The following is a 26,524-nucleotide window of genomic DNA, read 5'->3' as shown; positions in this document are numbered from 1 at the left end:
ACTTTTTCAAGTGTCATGGTATTCAGCACTGCTGTGCTAATAGACCATTTTCGTATTCTTAGCAGTGGACCGGAACTAACTTGGAACTGAGCCTAATGTAGGGAGTTTTTTCAAATGCTATTAAGAAATAGCCCAAAAGAAAATATGCGCGCTGATTGGCTTAAAATCGAGTTTCTATCAAAACAATTAGATTACGAGCTCGAGATTTCTATCACACTATCTATCACTATTTCAGAATAGATAGTGAGTAGCGTAGCCAATCAGAGAACGGCATTCGTGATAAAACGTTAGTGATTATACTAATTAACAATTAGATTATGAGCTCGAGATTTCTATGAAGTGATAGTTGATGAGGCCGAAGGCCGCATCAACTATCGCCTCATAGAAATCGAGAGCGAATAATCTAATTGTTCTAGTAGAATTATAACTTATATTAACGCAAATAATGTTTTCCAAATATTTTTCGACGCATTATTGAACTTTACGTTTTGACAAAATCGCACGTATTGAATTGTCCTTGGTAAATTTGCAGTTGCTTACGCGCGCACCGTTTTTTTTTTTTTTTTTTTTTTAATAATTTCAAGTTATTAAAGTCAAGAATCCGTTTATGTCCTTCTTTTAGTCTTCTCAGGAATTTAATTATCCATTTACATCTAAACTTTCTTCCAAAACTTCGGAAAAACGATAAAAACGTTGCATTTCGTGGACGACCGAGAGCTACTGCATTCTAATGGCTGATAGTATACGAGTAGCTCAGCCAATCAGATTGCAGCATTTGCATTAGTATACTAGTAGAATTCTACTAAAACTTGTTTGAAACAGAGAACTAGCACGAGCTGTTGACGTAATGATGGCGTGAGCAATGAGAATTTACATCTTGATGATCAAAGTAAAAAAGTTGTTTTCCTTTTTCTGGTCGCCGAATTTTCTAGAGAAATAGACAACATGTTCTCCGTGTTTCTATCGAGTTATAGAAACATTCGTGAAAGTTTGGGAGAACTCGGGAAAGCTGTGGAAACACTTGCTTTCCGGCTCGTTTTCCCACAGCATTTCTCGTTCTCCCAAACTAGCTCTGTGGAGTTGTTTCAAAAGCGCTGATGTTAATAATGACATCAGATTATCATGGTTGCATTGATGTCAGCTAAAGTCACGGTGAGCTAGTAATGAATATTGTATGCTCCAGAATTTACAGGTAAACGTTTTCTAAACCATTCTTTAGTATGTAGAGCTTTTCTTTGTTGAGATTGTTGTTTTTTCTCCACGGGAAAACAAATGTTAAGAGTAAGGTCATGGCAGTTTTGAAGGAGCCCTGTCAGGATAGAATTAACTTTCATAAACTGATAACCATGATATTAATACTCATTACTACAGTGCACACCCATCTTGCTCACTTCTTTACTTTGTTACTTCTTTACTTTGTTTATCGTCGGACTGTTAGTTTCAACATATAGTGTTCTCTTGACGTTCCTGACGTTACTGAGCAGAAATAATGTGAATGCTACTAGGCACAGAATAACATTATTTGCATGCTTCACTCGCTGCCGGATAAATTTTCTTCTACTTATGGTTTTGTCAATTCCAAGCCCGCTCATCCCCCCAGGCATTGGACGAGCATTTGACATTTTCTTTTCATAATGAGGCAAATGCCCCACCGTGATAAAAAATCCCGACGGTAGGGCCGAGGGGTGGGGCAGGAGGGGCTGGGCGTGCTTGGAATTGACAGTTAAAAGGTATGAAAATTGAGTTTTGTAGCTATTAGTTGTTGTTCTGGGCTGCTCTAGTCAGTTTTTTGTTCTTTTAAACCAGAATTCTCACCATAATACTCTCCATGACTTAACAGCTAAAAGGAATGGCTCCGTAGTCGTAAGGCCTTGATTACTTTATCTGCGAAGTTATATTTAACAATTATTCGCCGGAGGCGGGGTGAACGTTGGTAAATATTCACCAAGACGAAGTCGATGTGAATATTCACCAATGTTCACCTCGCCTTCGGCGAATAATTGTTTTAGTAAAATTTTCAGAGGTGAAACACAGAATAACGCTAAAACAGACTGTTCGTTTTCATACATGCATGGAGCCGTAGTTTTAATAATAAGCTTACATGTAAGCTTACATCGATTGTGAATCAATTTACATATCAAGTTCGGCAGTAAAACAAACAAGCGAAACACTACGAAAAATAAATTCATCCCGTACCTTTGTTTTATCGTTGTTGACCTCATTCACAGCTGTCATCATTGTCTAAAAATGAGTAGTTCTAGTTGCGAGTTCTTAAAAGGATTTTTTTGTCCCAGGGTGACAGCAGTCATTTGAAAATTCTCCATCTTTCCAAATATCCTGGACTTGAAGTGATGTCTTTCGAATAAATGAAAATTTGATTCAGCAGCTGTCCGCCATGTCGAGATGGCAAAGTTGGCAAGCTTAGTAACCAGGCCTCAATAATGTTTATATTCACCGCCTGGAGCGGTGAATAGCGTCATATAAGGAAACGATCGACCAATCAGATTGCTGGAAACTCTTTGTTCAGCTCTGAAATTATGCCAAACTGCTTTATACGCTTGACATTTATCGTTGCTTGACGACGTTTAAAATTTGCTAGTAAAGTTTGACAACTTTATTCGCGGGCTTTACACCCACAACAGCACCGCACATGTTGTACAATTCAACTCATCTCACACGCTCGCACGTGGCTTCTAGCAACGAGCTGGCCTGTCATTCATAACATAGTAACGCGACCCGAAATGAAAGTTTAAGAAGCCTGAGGCACATCCCCGTCCCTATTAGAGACATAATGTTTGTTGAGACGATTAACAGTTCTACTCTTCCGCTTCCTCTAATAAACAAAGTTTCGTAATCGGACTCTTGTACTCCCCGTGCTGAGAACGCACTGTAACTGCCCGGACCAACCCATCCTGCCCAGCATGAGTGGATAAGATTCTGCTTAACGACCATACGTCTTGCGGCTAATTTGGCTCAGCAATTAAGACAACATTTCCTTTTTTGAGGTTCTGTTTTATCGCTTTTCGCTTCTTCCATGTTTCTGTCAGGCTAGGAAGGTACTCCTTGGTAGAACGTCTCCAGAAGAAATTATATATAGCTAGCGCTTGGGACTGTCGCCACATCTTTGTCGAGTTCTGATCTCTCCGTCACCAACTTCAGCATCTTTATAACTCGGATTCGCCCGCAACAACAAAAAATGGCTTGGCTTTAACACTTTAATGTCCTCTGCATCATTGGATACTTGAATAATCGGTCGACTGTTCAGTATCCCTTCTGCTTCGACAAGTGCAGTTCTTAGTAGCACATTGAAAACAGTCCTGTGTTTCAGAATGGCTTTTAGCATTTTCTTTTTACACTTTCCCAGTCCCTCCCATGTTCGTTCAAAGTGCGAGGCGCTTGGCAGCTGAAATTTCCAATCGTTTTTTTTTATGCCCACAATATTTTAATATAATGCATTTCCGCAACTCATTATTTGCACCGACAAAGTTCGTTCCATTACCACTGTGGATGCTTTGCGGTCATCCACGTCGAGCAATGAATCTCATGAATGCCATAATGAAATGATCTTTTGAAAGATCATCCAGAATTCTAGTTCGAGGTGGCACGCTCTAGTATTCATGCAAGTTAACAAACACGCCGTACACTTTAATTTTACTACGTCTTTCCTTAACTAACATAGGTCCAAAAAAGTCAACTCCAGTATTGCTGAACACCATTCCTGGCTCAAGTCGCCACTCTGGCAGACTTCCCATTCGCTGCTCTTGAGTCTTTACTGTCTGGCGATAACAGTAGTTAAACTTGAACTTTTCGTTCCGCACCTCCTGGCATTCATGGATGATCCAATACTCTTGCCTAATTTGATTGTTCAAGTGCTCAGTTGGGGAGTGGTGGCCCATGTCCAGAAACTGTATCTCGTCACTGAATGACTCAACTTGCGCCCTCTTTACAATATAATCCTGAGCAGCTCTCATTTCTTTCGACTTAAGTGAACCTAGTAGACTTGGTTTCCCCTCAGCTCTTGCATTGTTTGCGAGTCGCATCACATGAACTGTAACTCTTCTTAGTTTGATCAGTGACGAAATCAATACTTCATCCACCTCTAACAGGACCTCATTTCCTGAGTTTCTCCAGCTCATCTTCCCTTCTTCTTCTCACTCACGTCATCTTTCTCGCAGGATGCTTTGACTCTATTTTTCGGCCAGAGGTCTGCTGATTCATACAGGAAATTGGCTTTGTTATTGTATTGAAAGCCCTATCCAAGCTCTGTAGGACTTAGCCCTCGGATGATGTCATCTGCAGGATTAGCGTCTGTCGCATATATCTCCAACTCACAGCCTGAGTCACGCAATGCCATCACTTGTTGTCTTTCTGTTTTTCGAAAGACAACTATGGGAAGTACTTCAACCAAAGCAGGACCACCAGTCGCACAACCCTGTGTACGCTGATTGGCGATAACCCTCGTGTGGCTCCACAGCCTGACGTGGTGAGGAATTTTCACTTTCCAGGACTGGACTGGTGCTAAATCATTCTCAGCTTCAGGCTCTCTTTCTGATTCAGGGCTTGCTTTTGCTTGTTTAATAAATTTCAAGTCGACTTTATGTACGAGGGTATGATGACGCATGTCACAGTTTTGAACTCTTCATTTATTTCTAATATGACATTTACTCAGACGATGACCAGGTAATAGACATTATAAGCATAGTTTGTGTTTCTCAACAACTTTCTCCTTTTCGCTAGGTAACATTCCCTCAAAACGTTTGCACTCTTGCTAAGCGTGATTAGTAGACTGGTGAATTGGGCACTCATTTGTTCCATAACTGCTGCCTAGAGATTCTCCCGTGGCTCCTGCAGATAGTCCAGATTGGGATTTGTCAACTGGCTCACACCTATCGCCTTTGGAAGTATCTGGACGCTTACAGTTCTTCTCCGGCATTCTCCGCTGCTTGGACTCACTGCGGATTTTTGCCTCTTTTTCCAGCTGATTTACAAATGAATTCTAGGTTTATATTTTTGGTTTTCCTTCATCAAACTCGGCCCATCTACCGCAAAGGCGCGCAGAAAGTTTAGCTAAAGTTGCCTCGGGAACTTGAGAGTAAAGCTCATGAAGGAAGTTGAACTCTTTGAAAATGCCTATCAATCTTGAAACTATTTCTTGATACTGCCTGATCTGCACACTGACTTCTTTCACTATTGTCGGAAATTGATCTATGCGCTTCTTCGCAGCTGACTCAACTATGTCTACATGGCCAAGCGGCTCCTCGAACACAGCTCAGACCTGCTCGTATGAACCTAATAATTCCTTTATATGAAACCTAATTTGAATGTAACTTTTTTCTAGTTTTACTTAGTTTTTTTTTTTAATTTATTTTTTACACAGGACTTGCATTGATAGCAGTTTTTTCTTTAAAACTGATTCAGCAATCCTGTATAAATATGTTTTAAGTATTATTATGATATTAATATTAATATTATTATTATTATTATTAGTAGTATTATTAGTGAACTTAACCGAAAGGTGTCAATCTTCTGTTTCTTGGCACACAGCTCCTTAACAGATCTATACAAATCCAAACCAAAGTATACGCCAAACCTACCCATACTGGCTTTCTGCTGCATTACAAGAGCCATGTTGATGATCGCTACAAGCGCGGCTTACTAAAAACTATGCTTGATCGTGCATTCCGCCTCTCTTCCAACTGGTCCTACTTTTCCGAGGAATGTGTTAGGCTCAAAATGGAGTTTTCTCGACTGAGTTACCCAGACAGGTTAATAAATTGCACCATCTCGCGCTTTATTGCAGGCAAAGCTTCTGATCAACCTGTTCCCGAGTTACCAGCTGTTAACAATGAATTAGATCCTGTTCGCGTTGTTCTACCATTTAAAGACTAAGCTTCAGCCGATATTGTACGAGCACAACTCAAAAATTTGAGCCAGAAAATTCAAGTGACTGTCCAGTCCCCGTTTCTTAGTCACAAGATCAAACAACATCCAAAACCGCGCGAAATCAAACCGTCTATTGTTAACCAACAATCCCTTGTTTATCAGTTTAAATGTGACCTGTGTGCTGCAGGTTCTGTTGGTTACACGCGGGGCATCAACGCGTAGACGAGCACAAGAATGCGTCTTCCTCCATTGGAAAAAATTTTCGTGTGACACATTCTTATGTGCCCAAGGATCTTACCAAGAGTTTTACCACCATAAAAAAGTGCGAGAACAAGTTTGACTGTCTCATTTATAAAATATTTTTTATTTATTGAACTGAGACCAAGTCTCAATGTACAGTCAGAATCAATTCCTGCGAAGTTTTTTTAATAAATTGTAATTATGTTATTCTTGCATGCACATTATTGTTCTTAACACCCTTTTTTATATTTTCATAGTTTACATACTTTTACTTCTTTGTTTTATACTTCTACTTATGCAAAATTTTTATCTTCACTTTTAAGCTTAATAATGACCGAAGTTCGGTCGAAACGTCGCACGCTTTTACCGTTAGTTTTTACTTCAAATTGTTTTTAAAAAACTTTTACTTATGAAAATCAAATGGAACGGAAATTTCCAGGTAAAAATGTTTGAAAGTTTGAGTATACCTCACGAGGTATGCAAATTCCTAATTTTCTATTCAGCGCTAGTTCTTTTGACCGTGATCACACCAAGTTGGCCATCTCAAGCAATTATGACGGCGGCGCGTATTCGAAAATGGATTAATATTCTGCTTTAGAACCTTTCCACTTATATGTCGATAACAGCTACAGCTAAATTCGTCAAGAAAGCGTTTTATTAATATAGTTCTCCCGTGGTGTACTTGTTTTCCTCCGTCCACACGTATCCGGATATTTTTGAATCCGAACCTTTTTCTTTCCAGATTCAAAAATTTCCCCGTCCACACGTAGCATATTCAAATCGAATTCACCTGTCCACACGCATCCGATGGTATCCGGATTCACTCTAGAGAAACTAGGCCTACACGTTGTGCCGCCATATTGGTTTACTGTTCGGTAAGAGACTGGAAACCATTTTGCTGCGTCATCGTAATCGAAAATATCCGGATTCACCGGCCACACGTTATCGGATTCGTTGCGGATTTCTTTTTTTCCACTCTGGAGAGCGGATGCGAAAATATTCGGATTCACTGCCCGGATTTCGCCGGATGCGTGTGGACGGAGGCCGTATCCGGTAAGAAAAAGTCGCGGATTTAAAAATATCCGAATACGTGTGGACGGGGCCTTTGTTTTACATAGGTTGGCTAGGAAATGCACAAAGATGTATAACGCGTGCAGAACCATTGTATGACGCATTATTTAAACCCTTTTGCGACGTTTTCGCTGCCGTTGTGGTTTGTATAAGGTCCCTGCTGCCGTGGTCTATGAAAAGTTACGATGTCGACTTATCAGTGATCTGTTTACTTCTATATTTGCGATTTAAACTTCGAAGCCATTAAAAAATTCCAAGCGAATAAAAGTGTGCGGCTTATCGCTTTCCACACTGGAAAGACTGTACCATTCGCCCATGGACATTTCAGGAAATTCACACCGTAAGTTTTGGTAGAATGGAAAGCGCCCATAATCTTTGATTACTACTAGTTTAATTATTATAATTGTCCTTAAAAAGTCATTTTTTCTCCAGAAAATACAGGTAAACATTTTCTAAACCATCCTTTAGTATGTAGAGCTTTTGTTGTTGTTTTCGCACGGGAAAGAATAATCAGAGTAAGGTCATGGCAGTGTTGAAGGAGCCCTGTCAGGACAATTAACTTTCATAAACTAATAAACATGGTATTAATACTCATTACTGCAGTGTACGCTTGTTCACTTCCTTACTTTGTTTATCGTCGTAATAAAGAGAACGTATATCGAAGCCATTTATATAATACGTGCTCTCTTAATAAAAACAATGTTGCCCGCCATTTCCTAGAATTAAATTTGTCAACTGATTTTGCGATTGTCAAAGTGCTAAAATAAGGAATCATTCTACATTATTATTCCTCGCTGCGGGTTGCATGCGCATTGGCAGTTCAACTACTTGTATAATTGTTATAATTTATCGTCCCTATCAAAATCATTTCACGAAAGATACTTGCATGGAAACCAGTCACAGCAGTTACCTCCGAGGGTTTTTGATCACATGCAATTCTTAGTTGACGCGTCTGTAAGCTAAGTGATACTTTTCCATCAGCCGTGAAAATAATGTTTTATAACATAGCTGGCGAAGCGCGCGTTCTGATTGGCTTATACGCTCCATCCATTTGCTCGTGGGTTGCACGCTGACGTCAATTTTTTTAGTTGTACTTTTTCTCGGCAATTTTCATCGATGTGACACATTGTAAAACATAATTCCTATATTTCTTCTCCTAAAATATGGAAAAATATAGTAATTGTTCCAGAGATGAGGGATATTATTCCCGTGAGCTACAAAATTTCGAACTTAAGTTTTTTGCCTGGTCTCCATCTACGAGATTTGCGATCGATTAAAGTGAGCAGGAGTTGAATCAGCTGATTGAACAAAGGCACTCGGCACTCGGAGACGGACCAAAAGAACAACAAACTGGTCTGTATCAACCTTTTGCGGTTAGTAATGCATTGCGGGAATTTCACAGAGAATTTTCTTGCGATTTGACGACAATAAAATTCAGCACAAGCTTTCATTGTAAACCTCTTCTGGCATCGAAAGCCATTTAAATGCTTTCGGCGAACAAAACTTGAACACGAGAGCTTTAAGAAATCTCTGTTTGTGAAGTTTTACATACGAAATCCTTCTGTTCCAAAAACGTGAAAAGTAATAGTTTTTCTGAGCTTTAACGAAGGAAGTTTAATCAAATATTGGTAGCCTGTGATGAATTATTTCAGTTCCCAGGTTTTAGTTTTGCTCGAACGCTCGTCGCTCGATCGTGAATATGACATCTTGACGAAACAACCGCTCGAAGGAAAGACTGTGTGGAGCACAAATATAAGCTTACACTTCTGACATTTTCGTTTAGGCCTCAGTCCTCTGTTCATTTAAACACGGAGCGATCTTATATAACGAGGCTAAGGTGTTCAGCTTGCCAATCACAAATCCCAACGGACGACCAATGCTCCCATTTGATTGGGTTATTCACTCAGGTCTAATTTTAGCGCCTTGCCACAAAATTCTGGAGAGCGACGGGTGTAATTTTTGTTTTATTTTGCAAGTAAGCAATGGCTTTTGAACTAAATGAATGATAGCTTCAAGAGAAGAGTTTACAAAGAAAATTGACTCTTTTAATTTTAACTTCATAATTTTGTTTCTCCACTTGCGAAAGCCTATCGTATGAATTCGAGCTGTTCAATCAAATTTATAAAATGGCGTGTCTAGTTCTTTTGATGCCAGAGTGTCTTTGCTCCTTCGAGGATTAATGCGGTTGAGAAATAAGTTTGGAAACTAAAACCAGGTACAAGCAGACTGGGAAGGGTATATATTATATCAGAAGCATATCACTTAGAAGCGTTTAACTCTGGTTCAATGCTGCCGATTATCCCGAACCAATCAAATTTAACTGGAGCAAGGGCTCTCGCGTGGATATGTCATTTACGCGCAGACTACACGCGGACAGCAATGGCGGACACATTTCGTTGCGAGTTGAGAGAAGGTTGCTGTTTCTGGACCGATTTCTGCACTCATCGTGAGAATCAAACGAACCTTTTCTAGGAGCTGCCAGTGTAATACCTAGGCCAGTTATCTGCCAAGTCTCAATTGCAGGTAAGCTTTTTTTGCATCAAAACTAGTCAATGGAAATCATGCTATGCTGAAAACGTTTGTTTAGCACACGAGCTTTCGTTTGCTGGATAACAATAATCAGTATTGTGGATTATTTTCGCGTGATAGTTGAACTTTAAGAAAATCGGACTTGAAATTGTGGCTTTTCCCTTGATTTGTCATATGTTCGCGCCATGATTGTGTGATTTATACCCTTGTTTTATCACGATAAGTGAATAATTTTGTGGCTCAGCTTGTTCCCTTTATATCTTAATGAATGTTTTCTTGTTAATTTCTTGTTGTAGTACGTATGCCATCCGTTTGTTTGGCCGATGTTCAAGGGTTTTGGATCCTGCTTTGGGTACTAACTGGTCTACCAAACTGAGACATCATCTCATTTACCGTGCATTTACATGTTCATTACCATGTTACTGCCTGTCTTGAATTGTTATCTCAATCAAAAATTTACTACTCTTGGATGTTATTGTTCAGCCATTTTTGATCTCCCACTTCTGTACACTTGTTTTCCTTTGAATGTTGGCCGTAGTGGGAGACTATACATAAGTTTAAATCAATAAATAATAAGTGTTTTATGTGAATTTATATTACACATGACTGTCAACCCACCTGGTGCTGAGTTTAAAAAACATACTTTGTAATTAAATTATTATTTTCAAGTAGATGCAAGTCAGTGTTTTTTCATCTCCCATCTGCAATTTAAGTTACAACCACTGTAAATAGTATGAGGTCTATTATTTGTCCAAACCATTCTTTTCATGTAATTCAACCAGACCTTTCCATTGAGCCCAATTTCCCTTTACATGGCCTCACGAGGGCCCCTCCCATGTACCGAGAACCCAGGAATGGACACACCGAGCAAATACAAGTTACATACAACAACTAAACACTAGGTGAAGAGAAATCTCTAACTCTCATCACTTTTAACATTGATATTGTCAATGACAATGACTGAGGCAAACTCATTAGTAGGCCTTTTACATTGAACACATTCAAGCAAGTTGAGCAAGACCAAAATCATCTTTATCACACTTGTCTACAAACCAGATACATATTGCACATTAATCTTGGATTTATAATGTTATTTTTTGCCATTTACATTGATTGCCCTTAACTTAGTGATTGTTGAAGCAAACCATACCCTACTTCCACAATATTATTATCAATTTTCCATTATTTATGTATTTATTCATGTATTCATTTATTTATTTATTCCAGTTACTGCAATTTATTTTTGTTATTTTGAAAGAAACATCGCTCATTAGGGACTGCTCATTAGGGACTGTTCATTTTTTATGGCGTGGGGAGGGGGACAGCTGGTGGGATTTGATAAAAAGTACCTCTTCATCAGAAATTTTTTTTCCTACCCCGCTTGTACCCCTAAATGTCTGTGATAACTCATTGCACTCTGAAAAGCATAGATGATTTTAAGCCAGGATAAGCAGTTTTGACACTGCACCAGTTAAGGTGGCTGAACACAGTTTTTGCGCGTGCTTTTGCTAATGCAATTCAGCGCGCGCACAAGGATTGCAAAAAACAAACATACGGTCAATAGAGCGATCATTTTATTTACTCAACACCTGCAGTATCTGTACTATTTTTCTCTACAATTGAACACAATGTATTGATGGCTTTAGTCTTTTGTCACAAAGATATGTGAGAAAAGGTAACGATGCAAAGAACCCAGGAATTCTCAGCTTTTTCTTTGTTACCGAAAGAACCCAGTTAAATGCAGCGCATGCATAGTAAGTAAAAAAATTGCTATTGAATGAAAATTTGCACTCTCGGAAATACGCCTATTTCTCGAGAACCACTCGTTAGAATTTCACGAAATTTGGCAGGAAAATACTTTACGAAATAAGTAACTGGAGTATTGAAAATAATTGAACTTTAACAAAGGAAATTCTAGATATTCCAGTGAACCTTCAACAAGGGATAATTAAAGATCTCTCTGTTAAATTATTAGCAAAATGGTGTTAACTTGTGAGAATCGTTACAAGCTTGTTGCATGCAAATTATAAAGAAAATCTAATGACTAGATTTTCTACAAATAAACAAAACCGATTTTAAAGGCCTAACCATCAAAAAACCAAAGTTTGTGTTGTTAACTTGCTTGCTGCCATTTGTGGTGACCGAGAGATGAAGGGTGTTAGAGAAAAAGGTGAATGAAACACAGGTATCAAAAACTGTGTTCAGCCACCTTGTCATAAAAATAGACAAGGATCAGAGCCCCTAAATCATACTGAATTGCTTTGACTGTTTGATGAAAAGGAGTTGTATGGTCATTATTGAAGGTTTGAGCGTATTTACAGGGTTCAAAGAAGGGGGATCTGAGGGCATACTCCCACATGAAAAATTGAATATTCAGGACTTCAGGAATTTTATTTCAGGCATTATAGCAGGCCTTTTGCACTTGAAGATGCTGTCATCACAACACCCACATTCAAATAGAAATACACAAAGCCTGTGTAAGTTACTCAAGGGGGTTCAGCTATATTTAGCAACCAAATTCTTACAAGGAGTTTAATTCCTGCTGCAGGGTACCTAGCATAGCATGGGGGGGGGGGGGGGGGGGTGTGTCTGGGAAGATTATAAAGCTTCAGACAGGGTTCGTACCCTTTCCAGAAAAAAATTTCCAGGACTTTTCCAGGACTCAGATTGATTTTTCCAGGACTCTAAAATTCACATTATCCCTTTCACTCCCGAGATCTCAATGTTAATTCCCCTTACTGTCTGCCATACATTTCTTTTTTTTTTACTTGAGTTTAACAGATTTCCAGAACTTTCCAGGACCAGTAGCCTTTTTCCAGGACTTTCCAGATTTTCCAGGACCCGTACAAACCCTGTTCAGAACCCGAGGAATGCTATTTAGGTATTCTGGCATAAACTTTGCACTATATAGATGCTATCATGAAATACCTGTAAAAAAAATGACGGAACAAAATTAAATACAGTCGAACCTCCCGTAAGCAACCACCCAAAATGTCAAGCCTAAGTGGTTGCTTACAGGAGGTGGTTGCTTACGAGAGCTTCGACCATATTGGGTCAAAATTTCGGATCATTAGCATATGTAACTGCAGAGACTTACCCCATGTTTTAAATGTTTTATTCAAGTCATTTTAGGAAAGAATCCGGTACTTTCAAATGAGAAATTTCAGTCTCTTGTACTACACAGGCATACAATAATGATACAGCATCAGATTATCGAATTTAGGCTCTATTATTTGTGAAGTGATCGCGGTCGCTTAAGAGGTGGTTGCTTACAAGAGGTTCCAAATATAGTGCTTTGACTTTGAAACTTTTTGTAATCTGGAGAACTGGTTGCCGAGGAGAGTAGGTCACGCCCGAAGGTTCAACTAGACCTGTATTCAAGTTAAAAGAGACAAAAGCTGACATTTCTCTGTTTTATCAAAAAGAAGTTATTTGTGTAAGTTGAGCTATATTTAGCAACCAACGCTATAATCTTTCTGGTTACCACTTCTCTGGGTTCCCCTTTTTGATGTTTCTGTTCTCCACTCCCACTGTTTGAGCAAAAGCAGGATATAATTTCCATCCCCACAAGAAGGTGCATAAATTATAAAAATACTTACAAATGAATTAAAATCTCAGTCATTTCCAAAACTTGTGTTATTTTTGGAGTCACAACACAAAGTTCAAGTTGCTATTCAGATTGGCAATTATTCTCAGCACCTTGAATTGCTAAGTTTTGCATTTAATTTACACAAGTCACACAATGTAAATTACGCACACACACCAAAAAAGCTTTTCATTCAGTTTGATTGGCTTATATCTTTCCTTAACACAATCGTGATCGTCTCTTTGCCACACTAGTAGACACTTAACAGAATAGCCATAATTTGTAAGATGAAAAAAAAAAAAAAAAAAATCTGGCATTTTCCCTGAAGCATGGATCTGCTGTTGCCCTGGAGACAATAATTTGCCAACTTGAAACATAAAGGAACAACTCTGAACAAGTAAGTACATCAAGTAAACCGTACGACTATAAAGCTAGAAAATGACGTAAATGTGATAAACGAAAGGTTTTAAACTGACCTTGACGACATGATGGCTTGTTACCAAACAAGTTGTAGCCCACTTGGTTTACCACCTAGCTCTGAAAAACTTTCGAGAATGAATCGGCGAGAAAGGGAATTAAATCTTACTTTAACACGAACAAGTTCTCTTCCTTCAAACACATTTATTTTTACTACTTATAACCAGGCATACTTTTTTTTCTTGTCCTCCGCAACATCAACCGCTGTGATCTGCTTCGCAATCCAACAGGTGGCTGGACGTTCGACTACATATGAAGATCTAGAACTTTACGAAGCCGTTTTCGAAGACTAAGAGCCGCAGCAGACCCAAACTTTAACAAAGAAAACCTTATCCTCTGGCGTATATGGATGATACTTAACCTCCGACATTTTGCTTTGCATTTCTCTGAACTTCCATGACATACTTCAAACTGTAGCGCTTATTAAATTCCAGATAACACGAAACGATCGACCGTACAATATCACCACCTTTGCAACTGTCCTGAACAATCTTCCTAACTTCCTCACTTTTTCATACGTCCCTTACATATTCATACCACCTAACCTAAGTACCGCGTATTTGTCGCGAAAGAACTTCGCCTGTTCACTAAATAAATCAAAAACTCTCTCACTTGATCTCTTTATTTATATTACGGACAGACTGCTACAATGTTTTACCGATCCGAACTCGCCGGCACAAGAGTCCAGTTAAACCTTGAATGTTTCTGCCAACTCACCAGAAACTCTTTCAAGTACAACCTCCTCTCTTAATGCTTTTCCCTTGACGCAAATCTTCTTTTTCATCTTGCCCGAGAACTTCTTCCCTCTAGACGCCATTTTGAACAGGTTTGTTTTGTAAGAGATTCACGCGAGGAGTTCGCGAAGAGCGCGCTATGCAGAATTTCCTTATATGGGCAAAAATTAGAAGAGTGATTTTCATTGGTCGGGAATAATCGGCAGCATAGTTTAAAACAGATAAAGGAAGTTAAACGCTTCTAGGTGATATGCTTCTGATTATATCTACGGTAATACGGTTATTCTTCAGCCAGTTATCTAAAAGAAATTCCATAAGGTGAACATTGGCTGCTGTTGTACTCTTGCGGCTAAAATTCAGTCGGCCTTTTACGAACGCAACTTTTGTTTTTATTGCATTCAGCCATGAGCCATCCTTCTCCTTTCTAAGGTCGATATTCAGGCGAAATCTCACTTTGCCATTTTTCAAGTTCTCTTGTTTCTTCGTAGTACTTTTTGTTTCCAATTTCTTTGCTCTAAATATAGCACAGTTTGAGGAATAACTCAGCGAAGTTCAGTTTGCATTTTGTTTGCACCATCATAACGCTCATAAATCTGGAAAATTTTAAATTTCCCACCAAAATCCGTCTGTGTTCACAGGCTGACCAAAATAACCTCTTATGAGATTTGTTTACGTTCTCGGCATGCTGAGATAAATGGAAACAGATAGCTTGTTGATCGCAAGCATCAGCTTTGTTATTTTAGTTAGCGGCAAAATTTGAATGTTCCGTGACTGGTGACGGACATAATTCATCGTTTTTGTTCTTTCAAATGCATCTGCTAAAGTGTAAATGTAAGTTTTATTTTCACTATATTTTTATTATTTACCTTTTATTGTTCTACGTAAATGACTCTGTTGTTTTAACGAAAAAAACGCTTTTTCTCCACAACTTCAATGTTATGCGACCGTTATTTCGGCTTTCCACCATTGCACAAAAAAGCCAACAGATTGCTTCAAAGGTGGCGTGTCCTTGCCTATTAGAGGATCGCTCCGCGTTTAAGCTTATTTTACTAAATAACGAAAGTGACAGAGATCATTTTTAAAAGCCATTCATGTGTTCAAGTAGTTCAGCCTTAGACGCGCAACTCATCAAATTTGTGACGAAGTGGAAAGGAAAACGTAACCCACAAACCTGCTACTGAATAAGAGCATCTCGACCCTGAAACAGCTCAAAGCCAGGGATGTTTGTTCGCTTTCATCGATCTCCACCCTCGCTTTTAAGAAATGTCTGGTTCCATTTTGTTCTTTTCTTTTGCCGAAGAGGCCGTGAAGGACGGAGAGCTCAGTCGCCAAAAGCTTCAACCATGTGCAGTTTGTTTTCAATTCTTCGAAAAACTGATCCAAATTTAAGCTTAACCAGTTTTTGAGAAACGCTTTTACCTACTGCAATTTTCCTTTGTTGTCAGCTTGATGTTTGGGTTAACTGAGGTCACTGAGCAGTTTGAAATTGTTTGTTTGCTCAAGAAACTATTACCTCGCCGCGATCCAAGAAAAATATTGATGTGTCGCTATGTAAGATTTTTGAATGAACATTTTCGCGCGGTTTATCGCGTTTTTGACTTCATGTCAGTCAGATGAGATTCAATATATACTATATCAAAAGTCTCAATGTTATAAAAGAAATGGTGAGCGTGCAGCGTACAACGATCGAGTTATGGATGCACTTGAGAGGTTTGCTAAGCATTCAAGAAGCTAGAGTCGCACTCGGCTGTCGCCCTGTGCGACTCTTTCGCTTCTTTCGTGCGTAGAAGCCTCCCGCGTACATCCGTAACTCGATAGTTGCACGCTGCACGCTTACCATTTCTTAAATATAATCCTATCTCGTGGAAGAGGATGGCTTGGAGGACGAGGCTAATCAAACGTTAAAATACACCAATTCCTCCAGTCAGTTTTGATGACAGTAGTACAGTTGACGAACATAGCCTGTTTTTTCGCTAAACAAAAGCATTATCTCTGTCCAGTTTTAATACAAACGGAAGGTAGGAGCAATGTTGCCGAGTCCGAATAGAACAGGTCGCAACTCACTATCGGTTGAAATGTGGAGGCCCAAATGTCTTAAGGTGGCTCAATAGTCAAGGAAATATATAAGAATCTGAAGATTTTGTTCAACATTTGAGAGAGGGGGGGGGGGGGGGGGATTTTAAACACTCCTTTCTGAGCAAAAGTCATGATGAGGGACTCGGTACAGGATGCATATATTTTGTCACATGGCAGCTGCTCACGTGACTGCAGTCAGTTCATTTGCATTCTTTTTGTGATCGGAAGAATCGTTTGCCACATTACCTCAAAGATGGGCAAAACTATAGCTAAATTGCTGTGTTTTGGTTCATTTGCTGGTGCCTGAGCTCATCATGAAGGGCTGAGAAGGCTTAAACCTTGCCAATTCCAAAGAACTGTTTATTGGCACTGTGAATGTGACAAACTTCGACCAGATGCTAGATTCCAGCTACTGGTAGTTTGTAGTTCATGGACAAGGGGCCATAGAGCAAATGAGCCTTGTCTCAGCAGGCTTCAACTTTCAAATATAAAAGTTTCAATCAACGATGGAAGTGACTGGAAAACTTTAAGTGTATTATTGAAGCCTGGTCAGAGACTTATAAAAAAACATGAAATTGGTTGGAGGTAGGTCTTTCCCGCTCAAAGAAAACTCATATTTCCCAGGATGCAATGGGGTCAGATTCCTGCTCGTTGGCTTTTTGGTTGAGGTTGCTGACAAAAAAGACTTACTTTGGCTCTTGTTTGACTTTTTTGGCCGAACTTTGCATGCGAGTTGGAAGCAGAAGAGTTGTTTTGTAATGTTTTCCGCGTGATTAAACGACTGAGTTAATGAAAGACGTGTTCAGACTGTTTGCTTGTGAGGTAAGATTTGCATGAAATTCTTGCATTGTTTTGGAGCTGGTATGTTGTTTATCTGCAACCTCCATTCTCTAACTTTTCTGAGAAAAAGCACAGTGCTGCCATCTATTTTCCTCCATTGCTCCAATGCAAAAGAAATACTTCTGCACTAGAAATTCTTACAGAAATGATAAGACCTAGCCCTAGGAATTTTTTTCTCTACCCTATGCAGTTTTCAATGTTCACACTTGCATGGAAAAGGTAAATGGAGACATTTCTATTTTTCCATGCTTTTAACTTTTCCAGCTTTCTGAGGCTCAGGCTGAAGGTTGACAAACATTCTATGCAATGAACCAAAATAATGCTGATCTGTTGAATTCTTTTACTACAGCAGGCAAAACACTGCTGCTGGGTATTGGCCAAAAAGGCCTGTTTTTGCAACTTCTTAAACGGGGTATCCATATTGAGATTTTTCTTTGAGCAGGGTATGATATTTCAAATGCACAAAAACTAATTTTCAGTAGCGAATTCTATTTACTTGTGGAGAATTTCTTTACACTAAATTTCCAGAGCATGATATTAAAAAGATAAAGAAAGTTCAAATTAAACTGATTACCTATCCTATTTTTGCTCTGGCCCAGCCTCTCCCGTTCCCATACTGCCCGTAGAAATACGCAACATATAGTACTTGTAAAGTATAACATTGAAACCTGCATTAATTAAGGGGACACCACATCAAGCGGATACAGTTTGCTAAGCAAACACTAGCAAAAGTGTAGTATTTCATGTTGTGTGAAAACGAACTTCAACGAAAGCACAACTTTCCATTGGAGGCTGTTGAGTCCTCCAATATGTTTGCCTATCAATTGTTGAAAGCCTTTTTTCTGTGCTGGCCGTCTGCAAAGGACCAGACTAGATATCATCAATTACCTTAGGCCGGGGACGAGCTACGAGAAATGGGTGAAAGCCTACGAATGCAAGACAGTGAAATCGTGGTTTCCATACGAATGGTTTGACACCCCCGAAAAGCTTGATTACCCTGGGCTCCCAAAATACGAGGAGTGGTATTCGAAGCTAAAGGGCGGATACGTACTCACGCGGGATGAATGGGAGGGGTGTCAGCGGTTGTTCAAAGAAAAGGGCATGAGAACCTTCTCAGACTGGCTGCGTTACTACAACAATCTAGATGTGGAAAAGATGAGAAACTTCTACACCGAGAAGGTAGTCGACATTCTGAAAGACGCTGTGAGCATCCCAGGCGTGAGGTTACATTACTTGCTCCGGGGAGCGGTTGAGCGTGGCGCGGAGTTTTACAGCCCGGGCAAAGAAGCTTATGAGATGCTGAAAGAAACTGTTGTCGGGGGGCCGAGCCTGGTTTTCACAAGATACCACGAAGTTGGTGTTACAGGGATAAGGTCTCATCGAATATCAGAACTTAAGGAAATAATCGGGTCCCGGGTAATTTCAAACTGAAGGGACAAGCGCGCAGCGTGAAGCCAATTTGAAATTGAGAGCATTATTACACTCTGAATTGTACGACTCGAGGTCATATCAATAACTTAAAAACCTCTCTTGAGCGAAAAGGACTGTAGCTTTTTTCATAATGTTTACAAGAGGGGCATTAAAGCGCAAGCAATTAATGTGAGAATGGCGTGGGGTGTCCGATTACAAAAAGTGGACTAGCGTTTTTACATTAAAATACCGAAAGACGTTACTCCCCTGTTCACATGACGGCACTTTTCCTGAAGTCGCTGATGTCCTGGAGGTCTTCAGAGAGACCGGTCAGCATAGTCCGGACGTTCCAACAGCCCAGTTTTAGAGCTGGTTTCTTTTGGTTTTTCTTGTTGTTGCCTGGTGCGATAGTTGCGGTCAATGCATCAGCTGTCACACTCGGAGACAATGTGCTACGAGACTGATACTTAATTGAAACTTGAACTGCTTTCTTTACACAAACAAAGACAAACAAAGTTAGTTTAATCTCATCTCTTTCCTAAGTATGTGCATGTGAATACACCAGCTTAGATCAATTTGCTCTCGAAAGGGTGCTTTACACGGCCTCAAATTATGTAGTATATCTTATAGTCACTGCATGCTTAATGAAACTGTAATAATAACGTGTAGCACGAAATTTAGCGTGCCTGGTATTGTTAAAATTAATCGCAGGCACCTTCAGGAATACAAAATCAAAGAACTGGCTCCAGGAATATTTGATGGTCTCACGAAATTGGAGATCCCGTAAATACATCGATTTTGTACAGTTTACAATTCCATGCGTGTGGTTATCTTTAGAGCTGAATAGATTGGTACCACACATTGTTAGTAGGGCAGAGAACTTAACAGACACAGACCGTTAAAAGACAAAAATGTTAAGGGGTGGACAATTTGTCTTTTGAATGAGAGAGAGGGAAGGGGTGGGTGATTTGGTATAAGCATCAATTTGCCCAAGCTAGTTTTAATCTGGGTGTGCGTTTAGCAAATTCCTGCCAATAACATATTATGTGCTCTCTTAATAAAACGAATCAATGCTGACCGCTGTTTCTTAGGGTTAAATTTTTCAATTTTGCGATTGCAAAGTGCTAAAATAAAGAGTCATTTTATATTGTTATTTGTCGTTGCGGGTGGGTTGGCACTTCAAGCACTTATAATTACTGTTATAATTTACCGTCCCTATTAAAATCATTTAATGACAGGTACTTGTATGGAAACCAGTTACAGCAGTTACCTCCGGGGCTTTTTGATTACAATACTAAGTTGACGCGTCTGTAAGTGATACACTTCCTTCAGTCATGATAATGTTAATCCTAATAAGGTGGCTCCATAGGGTCATCATTTATCACGTTGCGCGCCCTAGTGTTATGTTTTGATTGCTGTTTTTGCATTCGTTTTCACACCCAGTCCTTTCAAACTTATTAAATGTAATAAGCAATGATGATATGTTGATTTACTATCGTCTCTGTTAAAATCTTGGCTTTTAATGTTGAATTATAAATGCGCAAACAAATCCGTTGTTTATCGTTTTTATGGCTTTATCTGTGATTTTCTTGAATTTCCTTCGGTAAAGTTGTCCAAAATTTTTACGGTACATTGAATACGGCGGAATACGAATTTTAAACACGAAAAAAGTAGGGTTTGTACTTGAAGTTTTTTAGATTTTTGCAAATTTATTTTTGTTACCGCCGCAGAAAAACTGGTCAGATAGATTTCGCTGAAATACGAGCTCCAACTAAAGTAAAATATTTGCTACCGGTCTGCCAAATTCTACGGAATGTCACCTTAGGAATCGCGAGAAAATTCACTGTCAGTTTTGCTTTTTGTGCTCATGTTGACGTCATAAAATATCGAAAAACACTGACGTTTTCCTTTGAGCGCGAGCAGATTACTTGAGCTTTCGTCCTAAGCGCGCGTGCGATCGTGAAACTATAGAGAGCCACCTTAAGGGGCAGAGGATGGCTTGAAGACGAGCCTAATCAAGCGTGTAAATACACCTTTCCACCAGACAGTTTTCATGACGGTAGTTGATTGACAAAAATAGCCTGTTTTTTCGCTTAACAAAAACACTATCCCTGTCCTGTTTTAATGTAAATAAAAAGTAAGAGCAATGTTGCCAAATCCAAATAGAACAGGTCGCAACTCACGGTTGAAATGCAGAGGCCCAAAAGTCATAATTTCTCTAGAATTTACAGGTAAACGTTTTCTAAACCATCCTTTAGTATGTAGAACTTTTGTTGTTGAACTTGTTGTTTTTTTTCCACGGCAAAAAAATAATAAGGCTAAGGCCATGGCAGTGTTGAAGGAGCCCCGTCAGGACAGAATTAACTTTTATAAACATATGAACAAGATATTGATATTCTTACTACAGTGTACACCCATCTTGTCTAGGCATTTCTAGTCAGTTATTCGTTCTTTTAAACCAGAATTCGTACAATGTTCAACTGTATAACTCGGACAACTCCATAATACCCTCCGTGACTGAAGAGCTAGAGACAATGGTTCTGAAGTTGAGAGGTCTTTTTTAAATTTATCTGCAAAGTTGTGTTATATACGCTTTACATTGGTCGTGAAAAAGATTTGCTAGGGTAACAAAAAGTCCTATAAAACGAGAAAAATTGAAATGATCCGACGTAACGGCCCCTGTTTTAATTTAATTTAACACATAAGTAGCACGTATTCCACGGCGGTCTTAGTAAAATCACGAGTGTTAAAGAAACCGTTTACTTCTTACTGCCTTAAAATGAAAAAAATGTCATTGAATTTCAGGACTCTTCACCAAAACGAACTGAGGAGCCTTCCGTCTGGAATATTTGATAACCTGACGTTCTTGGAGGAACTGTAAGTGTTTGTGTTTCCTTTGGTTGAATTTCTATCTTCAACGGTATTAACGTAAAGATTCGACGTGATTTTCCTTTCGGTAGCTGACTGGAGGGTGTTTGAGGGGTCACTTATTAGGCACAATGCGCATATTTAGTTTTGGATTAAGAACCGATTTTGGTACCCTTGATCTTAAACGGGGTATCCATATTGAGATATTTCCTTGATCAGGGTATGGATATTTCGAATGCGCAAAAATTAATTTTCAGCAGCGAATTCTATTTCCTTATGGAGAATTTTTTTTACACTAATTTTCCAGAACCCGATATTAAAAAGATAAAGAAAGTATAAATTAAACTGATTACCTATCCTATTTTTGCTCTGGCACAGCCTGCCCCGTTCCCCTACTACCCGTAGAAATACGCAATATCTAGTACTTATAAAGAATTACATTGAAACCTGCATTAATTAATTAAGCGAACACCATATTAAGCGGATACCGTTTACTAAGCAAACACTAGCAAAAGTGTAGTATTTCATGTTGTGTGAAAACGAACCTCAACGAAAGCACAACTTTCCCTTGGAGACCGTGTTGCGTCCTCCAATATGTTTGCCTATCAATTGTCGAAAGTCTTTTTTCTCTGCTGGCCGTCTGCAAAGGATCAGACTAGAGTCTGATGAAACTGCCAAAAGTACTTAAATGTTGACTTACAGACTCTTGCAGCACGCAAACTTTTAAGTGCCTAATTTTATAGAATTGCAATTTACATATCACGATTTAAATTTTCCAAAAAGATTAAAAGAAATCATGGGCACAGGTTCAGAATCACCTAAAATTTCCAAAATTTAAAGTAGCTCTAAGTAACTTTGCAAATTTCTTTTTTTCAATTTTGCATATGAGTTGATCTGATCATGGTTACGACAATTTCGAAGTTGAAAGAATATGAGGTTCATCGTGTTCATATTAGAAGTTAAGCCCTTAAAGCCAAGTTAAATAGTGTTTTTAAACTGGTTTTCTGTCGCTGTAGCATCTTATTTCCTGTTAACTTGTTAACCGCTAATTGGGTGTTTGGCTAGTCAGCTAGTCTAGCTAGTCTACCCGTCCAAGCTCTACGGAAGCTGGATACCTCTTAAAGTTGAAAGATACCCTGATAAAATACCTATGCTGGTCTGTGGTGTCCTAGGGGTTGCCATTCTGGTGCCCTTGATCTAGAATGGGGTATCCATATTGAGATATTTCCTGGAGCAGGGCGGTCGTATTTTAAATAAACAAAAACTAATATTTATCAGCGACTTCTATTAATTTGTAGCCATGTCTTTAAACGAAATTTCTAGAACGTGATATAGAAAAGACAAAAACGTTAAAATTTAACTGACGACCAATCGTATTTTTGCTCTGATCCAGGCGCTTCCGCTCCCCTACTGTCTGTAAGAATACGCAACATCAGGAGCAACATCTAGAACCTATAAAGTGTTACAGGGCAATCTGCGTTAAGCGGACACCATATTAAGGGGATACCGTATACTATTGTTTCAATAAAAACTAATACATTTAGGTCAAATCAAAGCTACTTTGGCTATTGCATGTTTCCATATAACTAATCACACCAAGAAATCGAAAATCATTGTATAAACCTCATGATAACGTGTAAGCTTTTTGACTAGAAGAGATCTCTAATTTAAACATATGTGAGAAAAAACAATTAGGACTTTTCGTAGTCTATTTGGTCTAGGCAACTTATTGCTGCTATTCTTTTCAGGTTACTTCCCACCTTCAAGGGCAAAAAAAATCGTATTTTCTTTTATTTGACAAAATTTAAGTCAGTCATTTTATCTAAAGTTTGCAAAAGAAAAATAATAAAAATCTCAAAAAAGGGCCGACTTATTTAGAAAAAACGTATTTTCAAATAAAGTTAATAAACCGGGAAGGTGTCATAATCTCTTAAATGGACGAAACCGCCAAGGGAAATTTTCGCGGCAAACGCTCATCTTGGAGCTCGTGATTCATATTATTTGGTATTGCTTATATCGCGCGTTTCTTCTTTTGCCTTTTGCTATTTTGCCGGGCCGTTTTAGTGTCTTTCTCTTCGGTGCGACAGCGAGATAGAAAACGTATTGCAATGCGATGCTTTTCCCGGGAAATCCTGAGCCATTGTCATTGACGCTAGGGCGTGCTGTTTCATAAGGCGAGATAATCTCCTCGCGTGGCTCGAGTTGTTTACGAACCTTTAAGAGCTAAAATATCGCATTTGATTTTGAAAGGAATACATCCACTTTGAGCCAATTTATATGGTATGCAGATTTGATGGATTTTCGTGAAATTTCGCCATAACATTTCAGAGATAAGGACATGAATATGTGTCGGGAAATTTGGATATTTAACATATTTTTCCCGTGGCGTCCATTTTCGCAACACGTCTCGCATATTTTTAGCTACTCACACTTTAGACGCGGACATCTAGACAACCAATCAGAATATCGAAAAGGCCCGACACACTTTTGTTGATTGATGCCTCGCGAACAAGACTGTGCAGCCATTTTGTTTGAGTTGCGGCATCCGATAGTTGATAAATTCAATAGAAGAGACCTCGGTCGTTTCACGTCTCACCGGCTCCTGACTGAATTGTGTATCTGACTTTTTCCTTTATTCCACAGATGAACTCAATTTCATTCGTCTAGTTCCGAATATTAAAAAAAAAGAAAGAGAAAAAACGTAGACAAGACTCACTTTTCGAATGTACGCGAGAAAATTTGCGGATCGCCGTACAACGGTCCGTCCGTGCCGTGAAAGCTCGAAAAACCGCGGGAAAACCGGAAGCGGGATGCCTCGTCCGCGAGAAAATAGTAACGTCTATTTTGGAAAAGTCGTCAGGTAGTTCGAATTGCTTTTCTCTCCTTGCCGGGCCCGTTATTAAAGCAAAATCAACAGACTATAAATATTGTTTTTATTATTATTTATTATTTAACTTTATTTAAGTCCGCCATGTTGATTTGTTTGTCCGCTTTTTCATCCGATTAAGGAGTTAACCCACCTCGCTAGGTGTGTTAAATTTAACACTTAGTTACGTTTAATCCTTGGATAGTGCTAATCGAGCTTCGAGGACTAGAATTTAATCGAAGGATAAATTTATTCAGTGGTTTAGAACGAGTTAATCGTGGGTTAGCGCAAATCGGCTTTTGAACAACCGGGGCCTGGGTTGGTCTAGTCAGTTATTTGTTCTTTTAAACCAGAATTCTCACCATAATACTCTCCATGACTTAACAATTAGAGAATAACTCCAAAGTGGTAAGGCGTTGCTTAATTTATCTGCAAAGTTATATACTGCTATATACGCTTGACATTTGTCATTACTTGACGACATTTGACAACTTTATTCGCGGGCTTTACACGCACAACAACACCGCTTACGTTTCACAATTCAACTCATCACACACGCGCGCACGTGGCCCCTATCAACGAGCTGGCCTGTCATTCATAATATAGTAACTCGACAGGAAATGAAAGTTCAAGAAGCGGGAGGCACATCCCCGTCCCTATTTGAGTGATAACAAAGGGCTGACAGGCCTACACAACTCCTATCCACGTGTAATGGCCACTTTGAGAGTTTTGCTCGAACTAGTATATTTTTGAGGATCTGCCCCTTTTGTATGGTACGATAGGGGAATCTTTGAATATTTCGCTAAGCAATAATCCTGTTTTTGGGAGGACATTTCACCAGAGTAGAGCCGTTAGAGGTCATAGGGGTGCGTGGTTTCCGCTGTTATCCGCGTGTAATTTGTAGAGTTCGACACCTGGTTAACGAACATAGTCTGTTTTTTCACTAAACAAAAGCATTATCTCAGTCCAGTTTTAATGCAAACGAAAAGTAGGAGCAATGTAACCGAGCCGAATAAAACAGGTCGCAACTTACTAACAGTTGAAACGTAGAGGTCCAAATGTCATAATTTCTCCAGAATTTACAGGTAAACCTTTTCTAACCATCCGTTAGTATGTAGAGCTTTTGTTGTTGAACTTGTTTTTGTTTTGTTTTGTTTTTTTTTTTCCACGGGAAAAATAATCAGAGTAAGGTCACGGCAGTGTTAGAGGAGTCCTGTCAGGACAGAATAAACTTTCATAAACTGATAACCATGATATTAATACTCATTACTTCACTGTACGCTTCTTCACTTCGTTACTTTGCGTATCTTCTTCTTATATCGAAGTAATCAAGCCTTGACTATTATATGAACTGTAATGACGCAAATTAGGTGAACGAGAAGCAAATAACTTCTCTTAGAGTCAGGTCACCATGAAGAGTAAGATCTCTAAGAATTTCGAGAAAAAGGACTGTTAGTTTCAACATAGTGTTCCCTCAACATTGCTGACGTTACTGGGTAGAAATAATGTAACTACTACTCGGACTAAAATAGAAATATTTGCATGCTTCAATCGCTGACGGATAATTTTTTTTTCGTAGTCAGTAGTTGAAACGTATTAATAAAAAGTATTGTAGCTATAACTTGCTGTTCTAGGCTGTTCTAGTCAGTTACTCGTTCTTTAAACCAGAATTCTTAAATGTTTAACTGTATAACTCGGACAACTCCATAATACTCTCCGTGAGTAAAGAGCTAAAAGGAATGGTTCTGAAGTTGTAAGGTCTTGTTTGATTTATCTGAAAAGTTATGTTATATACGCTTGACATCGGCAGTAAAGAAGGTTCGGTCGCTGATTTAATTTAACATGACACGAGCGCTGGACAAAGAAAAATTCTGAGTCCCCGACAGGAATCCAACCCATGACCTCCCAAACACCGGGCGGGCGCTCTATCCACTGAGCTACGAG

At 39.1% G+C, this 26,524-nt stretch overlaps 2 long non-coding RNA genes and 2 pseudogenes across 2 annotated transcripts; 2 read left to right on the top strand and 2 right to left on the bottom strand.

Moving 5' to 3' along the window:
• Window positions 1–4,252: 4,252 nt before the first annotated feature.
• On the bottom strand, window positions 4,253–4,933 carry LOC149118910 (uncharacterized; annotated as a pseudogene).
• Window positions 4,934–5,367: 434 nt separating this feature from the next.
• LOC149118909 (uncharacterized) lies at window positions 5,368–6,312 on the top strand (annotated as a pseudogene).
• A 3,241-nt stretch (window positions 6,313–9,553) lies between these two features.
• LOC149118908 (uncharacterized) lies at window positions 9,554–10,394 on the top strand. Its single transcript, XR_016202273.1, has 2 exons — window positions 9,554–9,717; window positions 10,020–10,394. It is a non-coding gene; the product is annotated as an uncharacterized LOC149118908 (long non-coding RNA).
• A 2,081-nt stretch (window positions 10,395–12,475) lies between these two features.
• LOC149118907 (uncharacterized) lies at window positions 12,476–14,616 on the bottom strand. Its single transcript, XR_016202272.1, has 2 exons — window positions 14,504–14,616; window positions 12,476–12,651 (listed from the first exon to the last, which is right to left on the bottom strand). It is a non-coding gene; the product is annotated as an uncharacterized LOC149118907 (long non-coding RNA).
• Between the last annotated feature and the right edge of the window lie 11,908 nt (window positions 14,617–26,524).

The sequence above is a fragment of the Orbicella faveolata genome, unplaced genomic scaffold (genome assembly GCF_042242905.1).
Source record: "Orbicella faveolata isolate gen_17 unplaced genomic scaffold, um_ofav_v1 contig_1, whole genome shotgun sequence".
NCBI classification, from domain to species: domain Eukaryota; kingdom Metazoa; phylum Cnidaria; class Anthozoa; order Scleractinia; family Merulinidae; genus Orbicella; species Orbicella faveolata.
This window is presented reverse-complemented; position numbering and strand designations above follow the sequence as displayed.